The sequence below is a fragment of the Candoia aspera genome, chromosome 7 (assembly GCF_035149785.1).
Source record: "Candoia aspera isolate rCanAsp1 chromosome 7, rCanAsp1.hap2, whole genome shotgun sequence".
Taxonomy (NCBI): Eukaryota; Metazoa; Chordata; class Lepidosauria; order Squamata; family Boidae; genus Candoia; species Candoia aspera.
Window position 1 is genome coordinate 36,209,561 of NC_086159.1, and position 9,058 is coordinate 36,218,618.

The 9,058-nt window shown below is 42.9% G+C and overlaps 1 non-coding gene across 1 annotated transcript; it reads right to left on the reverse strand.

Annotated features, from left to right (window-relative positions):
* Positions 1-8,756: 8,756 nt before the first annotated feature.
* On the reverse strand, positions 8,757-8,828 carry TRNAD-GUC (transfer RNA aspartic acid (anticodon GUC)). The gene has a single exon. It is a non-coding gene; the product is annotated as a tRNA-Asp (tRNA).
* Between the last annotated feature and the right edge of the window lie 230 nt (positions 8,829-9,058).

The following is a 9,058-nucleotide window of genomic DNA, read 5'->3' on the forward strand; positions in this document are numbered from 1 at the left end:
AATGGCCTGTGCGGCTGCATTCTGGACCAGCTGAAGCTTCCGGATACTCTTCAAGGGTAGCCCCATGTAGAGCGCATTGCAGTAGTCTATATGGGAGATGACCAGGGCATGAGTGACTGTTCGGAGGGCTTCTCGTTCCAGGAACGGGTGTAACTGGTGTACAACCTGAAGTTGTGCAAAGGCCCTCCTGGCCACGACTGCTACCTGCTCTTCATGCAGGAGTCATGAGTCCAGGAGAACCCCCAGATTACGCACTGAGTCTATCTGGGGCAGTGCAACCCCATCCAGAACTTAAGATGACAATTTCCCAGAAGGCGAGGCGCCGTCAACAGCCACTCCATCTTACCAGGGTTCAGCTGAAGCCTGTTGTTCCCCATCCAGAACCCTGCAGCCCCCAGACACTGAGAAAGGGCAGTCACTGCATCACTTACCTCACCCGGGATGGAGATATATAATTGGGTATCATCGGCATACCGATGATACCTATCCCGTGGTGATGGATGATCTCACCCAGTGGTTTCGTGTAGATGTTAAATAAGAGAGGAGAGAGAACCGAACCCTGCGGCACCCCACAAGAGAGGAGTTGAGGGTCGGATCTCTCCTCTCCTATCACCACCGATTGGGATCGGCCCTGGAGGAAGGAGGTGAACCAGTGCAGAACTATGGCGCCCACCTCCAACTCCCTGAGCCATCCCAAGAGGATACCATGGTCAATGGTATCAAAAGCTGCTGAGAGGTCAAGGAGAGCAAGGATAGATGCACTGCCTCCATCCTGCTCCCGCCAGAGATCATCCATAAGTGCGACCAATGCAGTTTCTGTCCCATATCCTGGCCTGACACCTGACTGAAAGGGGTCCAGATAATCCGTTTCATCCAGAATCCTCTGGAGTTGCAACATCACCACCTTCTCAACCACCTTCCCCAAAACAGGGAGGTGGGAGACTGGACAAAAATTGTCCAGCACAGTTGGGTCCAGCGATGGCTTCTTGAGGAGGGGGTGCACCAGTGCCTCCTTAAAGGCAGCCGGGAACACTCCCTCACTCAAGGATGTATTTACCATCGGTTGGACCCAACCACACGTCACCTCCTGAGCTGTCTTCGCCAGCCTGGAGGGGCATGGATCTAAATGACAGGTGGTGGCATTCACAATCTGGAGGATCCTGTCCACTTCCTCGGGTCCAACAGGATCAAACTGCTCCCAGATAACAAGGCTAAAACGTTCCCTTGGCAGACCCTGCTTCATGTGTGGAGTCTAACTTGGAACGGATCTGAGTGATTTTATCCTGCAGATGCTCAGAAAACTCTTCTGCATGGCCCTGTAGGTGGGTCACTTGGCCCACCTCCCCCAAAAGGGTACATGTGATCTTAAACAGGGCTGTCGGGCGGCAATCTGTGGATGCAATAAGAGCGGAGAAATACTGCTGTTTGAATGCTCTTACCGCCACAAGGTAGGCCTTAATAGCGGCTCTAGCTTGTGTTCGGTCAGATTCGGTCTTTGTCTTCCTCCAGCAGCGCTCTAGGCATCTCTTAAGCCTCTTCAAAACCCTCAGCTCCTCTGTGAACCATGGGGAGTGTCGGGTTGGATGAGGCAAGAGAGGCCGCACAGGTGCGATCTTGTCCAAGGCCCAGGCCACCTCCCTATTCCAGGCAGCAGCCAGGGCCTCCACTGGACCGTGCAGCAGATCTTCAGGTACAACCCCCAGCTCCCTCTGAAACCTCACTGGGTCCATCAGTCGCCGGGGGCGAACCAACCAAATGGGTCCTGCCTCCCTGCGGAGGGGGGCGGCATAGGACAATCTCAGGGCCACCAGGGTGTGATCTGACCATGACAATGGGGATAGATGCGGCTCTCCCCTCAGATTACGTTGCCACTGCTCCGACAAGAAAACCAAGTCCGGAGTGAGACCACTGTCTCGAGTCAGGTCCCGAATAATCTGGGACAGGCCCGTGGCTGCCATGGTAGCCATGAACTCCTGAGCTGCCTCCGAGGCACACCCCAGGGAAGGCAGATTGAAGTCCCCCAGAACCGTAAGTCTGGGGAACTCCACTGCCAACCCTGAGATGACCTCCAGCATCTCAGGAAGGGAGGTTGCTACGCAGCAGGGAGGCTGGTACAGTAGCAGCACTCCCAACTGTTCTCGGGAACCCAACTTGAAAAACAGGGTCTCACACTCAGCCACTTGTGGCGCAGGGTCCCTGAAGGCTACCAGAGACTCTCTGATGACAACAGCCACCCCTCCTCCCCTACCCTGGTATCTCAGCTGGTGCCACACCTGGAACCCAGCTGGGCACATTTCCAAAAGGGCTACCCCCCCTTCTGAGCCCAGCCAGGTCTCGGTGACACACACCAGGTCTGCCCACTCCTCTGCGATCAAATCACATATGAGTGGGGCCTTGTTGTTAACTGACCTGGCATTAAGGAGCAGCAGCCGGAGACCAGGGCCCTCAAGGATCTGCTGTCCAGGGCCTGGGTCTGAACCTGGAGGGCCAGAACACACCACCAGTAGCAGACTATAATATATAATTATATAATATATATAATCAGTTTTTAACAACAAATTAATGGTGACCATTCAGGGAATATTTCTAGTCACCTTTTTTCATTCTCCTGTAATCATAAGAAGAATGGGAGCTTGTTCCCATGTTTTTAAAACCTATTATTGTTTTACTAATGACAGAATTATTATCCAAGCTAGGACAAACTGCTAAACTATATTTAATGGAAAATGGAAAGATCAGCAACTCAGGCAAAAACAATCAAACAGAAGTTCAAATTAAAAAGGTTGCTGAGAAAATCAAGAAAATGCACCAACTGACATTAATTCTGCCAGATGTTTTGAGGAATAGGGAAAAGAAAGCACATGATTGTGGTATCAAATTCCCCCTTCCCTTTTTTATCTCTCCTGAAATATGGCCAACTTTTAAATAATTAATTAAACATATTTCTGTGTCACTCCAATCAAAAAGACTTTCAGCAGCTCACATAGAAAAAATACAATACATCAATTAACCCCTTAGATTTGGGTCTTAATAAGACTCCAGAAAAAAAAGAGAAAAAATATTCCAGTAACTCTCTTGGTACTCAAAAAAGCAGCATTCATTTTTTCTGCCTGAAGGGGAAAACCAAATGGCATCTCTACTCTATTAAGGGTAAGGCTGAGGCAGAAAATCCGACAAGCACCTTTCCCTGGCAGCAAGAATACATTAAAAATACCAACATTTATAAATAGAGCAAAAATGCTAACAATTTGTTGCCCTTTCAAGTCATCCCAAATTAGCTGCTCTTTTGAGATGTTGTGCATGAAAACATCCTGGGGCCAGGTGAGTTAGCAATACTCTTTCGACAGTTGCACATTTCAGCTGTCTCCATATCCTAGGCCCAGGATCCCTCTCACAGAAAAGATCTCCCCTACCCTAAGTATGCTAAACAAGTAGGGTCCATGCTAATGTGGGCCAGTGTGAGGAGTGTTCAGTGAACGTTTCCATCTTCCCTTTCCATGCCTTCGCTCTGTGGATGTGGATGTGGCACTAGGGCGGTGCTGAAATTCAGAGGCTGCTTTGTTGAACTTAAGTTCATAACAAAGGCAGAGGAGGCAGTGTTTTCAGTCTGAACATTTCTTGGAAATGTTCAGCTGTGAATTCTGTCTGGTTTTAGAGAACTTTTTAGAATAAGTTTTTGGATTTTAAATATTTATAATGTGCCTTTAAAATGTTATTCAACGCTGACACTAAAAAGTGAGCAAACTCTTCCATTTCAGGAGCCAATTTATATTCTCCAGAAAGAGGCATTAGAATGTTTTGCCAATCAAGTGACCTCAGCAGTAGAATATTCTTGAGTGTTTTGCATGCATAATGTATTGCTTCTGACCAGATGTAGTTGCAAGCATATTGTGGCAGAAACATTCAGGCACATTTTAATGAACAGCAAAATCTCATAAAGCAAATAGATTACATGTAATTTAATGGGTCTCACCTCCTCTGTCCTGGTGGGCCCTTTCTGTAATCCATATATGATTCCAAAAGAAAGTTGGTCCTCCTTTTTAGTGCAAACTGTTACTTTAGCAATTCTTCCACAGACATGTTGTCAAGTAGGCATTGCAAGCCCTATCTGGCACAACAGCTTCACTAGCAATTAAATTAAACAACATTTAAAGGAATTGTTCCATTCAGGTTCCTTTAGTGGTGCCAATGTTAACTTGCATGTTCTAGCAAGTAGATCTTAAGACATAGCACAAGATTTATACATCTTATACTGCCACTTCTGAATTTTTTCTTCCAAGAAATATGCCTTCAGTAGATGTGCATTCATGTGTCGACATTAGTATGAGAATGTAGTTATGAAAATGAAGCTATTTCCCACAAATTCCATGCAATGGAGATGGATGGCCATTAAGAAAAGAAATCTAGGATTTCAAAAGAAAACAAAAAAGTCTTGGTTTTTATATTGCTATAGATATAATTATAATGAGTTACTACATCTTGACAAATAGCTTTCCTTTCCCTACTCAGATGAAAGTATTCCCTCAACTACAGTTGGACGTGAATATGAAGACATAAGCAATGATTGCAAGAAAATAGGCTGTTTAAGCAACAAAATTCTAAGCTGGATAAGCTTACATCTATGAACATGATTTACCAAAGACTAATTTTTTTAGAATCTAAACATCACTCATGCTAGATAGAAAGTTAGGTAAACCTTTACTATAGCCACAGACTAAGATAAAAGGGAGCAACTGAATGACACCCATAATTTAAAATAAAATTTACAATAAAAGCACTATGATTGATTATTTGCCATCAAGTCAGTGTTGATTTGTAGTGACCTTATAGACCTTCAGGATGATCAGTCCCCAACTAGGCCCTTCCAATGGCACATCCATTGCTACTGTAAATGAGTCCATCCACCTTGCTGCTGGTTATTGTCTTCTCTTTCTTTCCTCTTTTCCCAGCATTATGGACCTCAAGGGAGCTGTGTGTTTACATAGTGTGTGCAACATACGACTTCAGCCTGGTTATGTGTGCCTCAAGTGAGAAATATGGGTCGATTTATTCTATGATCTGCTTGTTTGTTTTCTTGACTATCCATGGAATTCAAAAGATTCTTCTCCAACACCAGTGTTCAAAGTATATATTTTTTTCCTATCCTTTTAAGTCCAACTTTCACTTCTATAGAGTGTCATAGAGAAAACGATTGCCTGCATGATTCAGATCTTTGTAGGTATAGGCATGTCACAGCATCTGAATGTCTGCATTACTACCCTTTTAAGGTCTTCGTTGTTATCTAACAAACAGCTAGACTGTAACATATTTCTTGACTGATGGTTCCTTTACTGTTGATAGTTAATTTTAAAAGGCAGAAGCTATCCACCACTTTAATAACTTCAATGTCATTTCCAAGGCTGGTTGCTGGACCTGTTGTCATTAGTTTGGTCTTCTTTATACTAAATCATAGCCCCATGTTTAACTAGTCTGCTTGACTTTCATTACTAGAAGATGGAGATCATTTGCATTTCCAACCATGAGAGTAGTGTCATCAGCATACCACAGGGTATTAAAGTTCATTTCTTTAATTTTAAAATTACTCTCATCTTCTTCCAATCCAATATATATTCAGCATCTAGGTTAAATAAATAAGTTAAGAATATAAAGCTTTGTCTCACTCCTCTGCTGACTTGGAGCCAGGCTGTTTTGTCATGTTCTGTCTAGACTGTGGCTTTCCGTCCTGTATATAGGTTTTGCATGAGGACAATGAGATGTTCTGGGTTCTCATCTTCCTAAGGACATTTCACAGACTGACCTGGCTGATACAACTGAAAGACCTTCTATAGTCAATGAAAGACATATTTATTTGTTTTTAGTATTCTTTGGCTTTCTCATTATCCAACATATATCAGCAATAATGCCTCTTGTTCCTTGTACCTTACATCCTATAGTAAAGTAGGATGTGTGCCAGTATAAGGACAAGTTCCATTCCTTTAGTGAATATGCCTTTCAATATGCTGAAGAAAGAATATTACGTTAGGTGAGTGTAAACATTTAAGGAGAATGAGCTGCTCAGGAATTGGCTTGGAACTGGAATTATTTATTGATTTATAATTGGATGCTTCACCAAAAAAATAAAGCTATGCCTAGATATTTCAGACAACAGTTTTAGGAACACAAAATAGGAAAGCAGTATAAGCAAGAAGAAAGCAAGTGTGTGGTATTGGAAACATGGGCTAAGGTGAAGACTATTAGGAATTGAGATTGGAAGCTACGATAACCACAGGCAGAAATCAGAATCCACTTGGACTCACAGTTAAAAATGTACTTTGAGACTAAATACAAGGAAAAGTGCAAGCTTCAGTCCTGAGCAGTAAGGAGCAGTGACTCTGAGCTGAATCAGAGTAGGAGTAGGAATAATGACTGGCTTCATGCAATGTATTAAGCCAAAATGTGGTCTGTTTGATTGTGATTAAGCATGTTGCATATACTCAGCCAATATATGACTTGGAAGATGAATAAGGGTTTTCTGTTGGATTTTGGGGCACATTATTGAATTTAGGCTGCTAGTTAAGCATTTCAGAACTATGCATCAGGAGGAAGTGCACAAGTACTGCTCTATTTTGTTGATTTAGCTGATGATGAGAAGATGATTTGGGATTCAAGCAGTTTTTTAAATAAAGCTTTACCCTGGTCAACCCAGAGTTCTCATTCAAGGCAAAAATGACCAGGCTCAAATTATCCTACTTCAGATACATTTTGCAAAGACCAGCTCTCTGGAGAAGGCTTTAATGCTGGGAAAGGTAGAAGGAAAGAGAAGAAGAGGACAACCAGCAGCAAGGTGGATAGACTCAACTACAGTGGCGATTGGTACACTGTAGCAAGACTTGCTGGCTAGGGTCCAGGATAGGGACAGATCATTCTGCAGAAAATCCATCTATGTGGTCAAGTTGACAGCAACTTGATGGCACATAATCAATCAAATAATCATAGTAATAATAACTACTACAGCACTTCATGTACAACATGTCTCTGGTGCACAACTCAGAATACATATACACTCTAGGAAAAAAAGGAAAGATAAAACCATCTTAGGACTAGTACTTCTTCCACAGAAATATCTACATTACTATTGCACAAACATGCATCAAACAACCTTTAGTTCCTGTTCTTCCCCCCACCCCCACTAGTGTTAAAATCTCATGTCCAAAAAGTTTGTGCCTACCATGGATGTAATTGATTGGTGCAATATCCTTGTTGTGATTATAGTCTGGGTACATAAATTCAGAGGTAATTGTCAACCATTGATCACTAGCCCTAACCCATTTGGGGAGTGGGGGGAGTACAAGACAACCAAAATAAGCAGACATCATCAATTGATGCACAAAACTTACTGGTGAGCAAAAAGTTTTTAGTGGGCAGAAAAGGAACGAGAGTTCAAACTGTTTTAGAAGCAGAGCATGAGGCTGGTTCAGAAGGCCATTTTATAGTGAGTCTAATGTCTTGAGCAAAGAGACCTCTAACAGAAACCTTATTAGAATTTTTGTATTTCCTTACCAGGTTCGCTTCTGAGCCGCAATCAAAGAAAGAGGCAGTTGCATGAAATTAAGTTATTTTTCACCCAAGAGCAAAAGCAATAACAGCAAGCTGTTAGGTGGGCGATCGTGCAGGACCCCCTCCTTACGGCACATTATATACATTCCATTCAACTCCTCCTTTAGAATACCACCCCTTACTCAGTCACCCATGCTCCACTTTAACCTCATTCCATATTAGGAATTTCCTTCCTTCACTCTATCTTAACATCATTCCATATAAGGAACTTCTTTCCATCCTTGCTAGGGCCCCGACTGTTATTAAACAATACCTTTCCTCTGGAGAAGCTATCCTTGGAATGTACACCTTATCTTGTTTCTATGCCCACAGCTATCAATCAGGGCCTGTTAGAAAGGAAGAGTAAGAAAGCCAACAAAGCACTTCAAGGAAATAAAACATGGTTTCAGAGCCAATAACTAAAGTGCAAATGTTTCTAATATATTAATACTAAATATAAAATATATTTGTATCTAAGTTTGATATATGTAAGATCTTCTATCAACCTTGACAGGCTTCAGTTCATCTATGCCAGTGTTTTTCACCCTTGGCAGCTTGAAGATGTGTGGCTGGGGAATTCTGGGAGTTGAAGTCCACACATCTTCAAGCTGCCAAGGGTGAGAAACACTGATCTACACTGTTCCCGTAAGCAGTAGCAAAGGCAATTGCTAAAGTTTGGCCCAGCCCTTACTCCACACCCCAGCTTCTTGAGTTCAGTGGGATTAAAATGATATCCTGGAAAGCAAGACAAAACAAATATAGCAGACAGAGAAAGGCTTTCAGCAAAGACCTGAGTGTGTGTTTTGTATCCAAGACTGAAATCTGATCCACCGTCAGATTTCAGAGTTTGTGAATGTGTTCCCCAGTTAAAACAGTCAAAGTAGGTTCCTTATATTATTTTGAAAAGCAGTAATTAAAACGTTATTTGGTGACACTCCTCCTTAAACCTTTAATTGGTTGACTTAAAAATGAATTGGCCCTCCTAAGAATAGCACCCCTGCAGGTGTGAATCGTAGGCTTCCTACACTGCTTCCATATTGGCATAAATACTGAAAGTCAGTAAAGTAGTAACCTATTGTTTGTGGCTGTTTTTTGTGAACAAGTAAAATACGCCTCCTTTCCGTCTGGAAATCTATCTCAATTTCTGTTAACACTTTGGAGACATACAAAAAAAACAGCCTCTCCCCGTCGGGGAATCGAACCCCGGTCTCCCGCGTGACAGGCGGGGATACTTACCACTATACTAACGAGGAAGCGCTTGATAAGGGTTCTCTTTCTGTCCATTTAAATTACTCTCTTTGAAATTTCGCGATTTGTAATAGGTTGATAGGTTATTTGATCAATATCCTGAAGCCATTCAGCCGTTATGTATCATGGGAGTAGCAGCCTATTTCCTATAGTTGCATGAGCTCCAGACCTCCTAAAGAACTATAACTCCCAGAGGTCTTCTTGAGCCCACCTACAATGGGGGAGGGCCCTACAG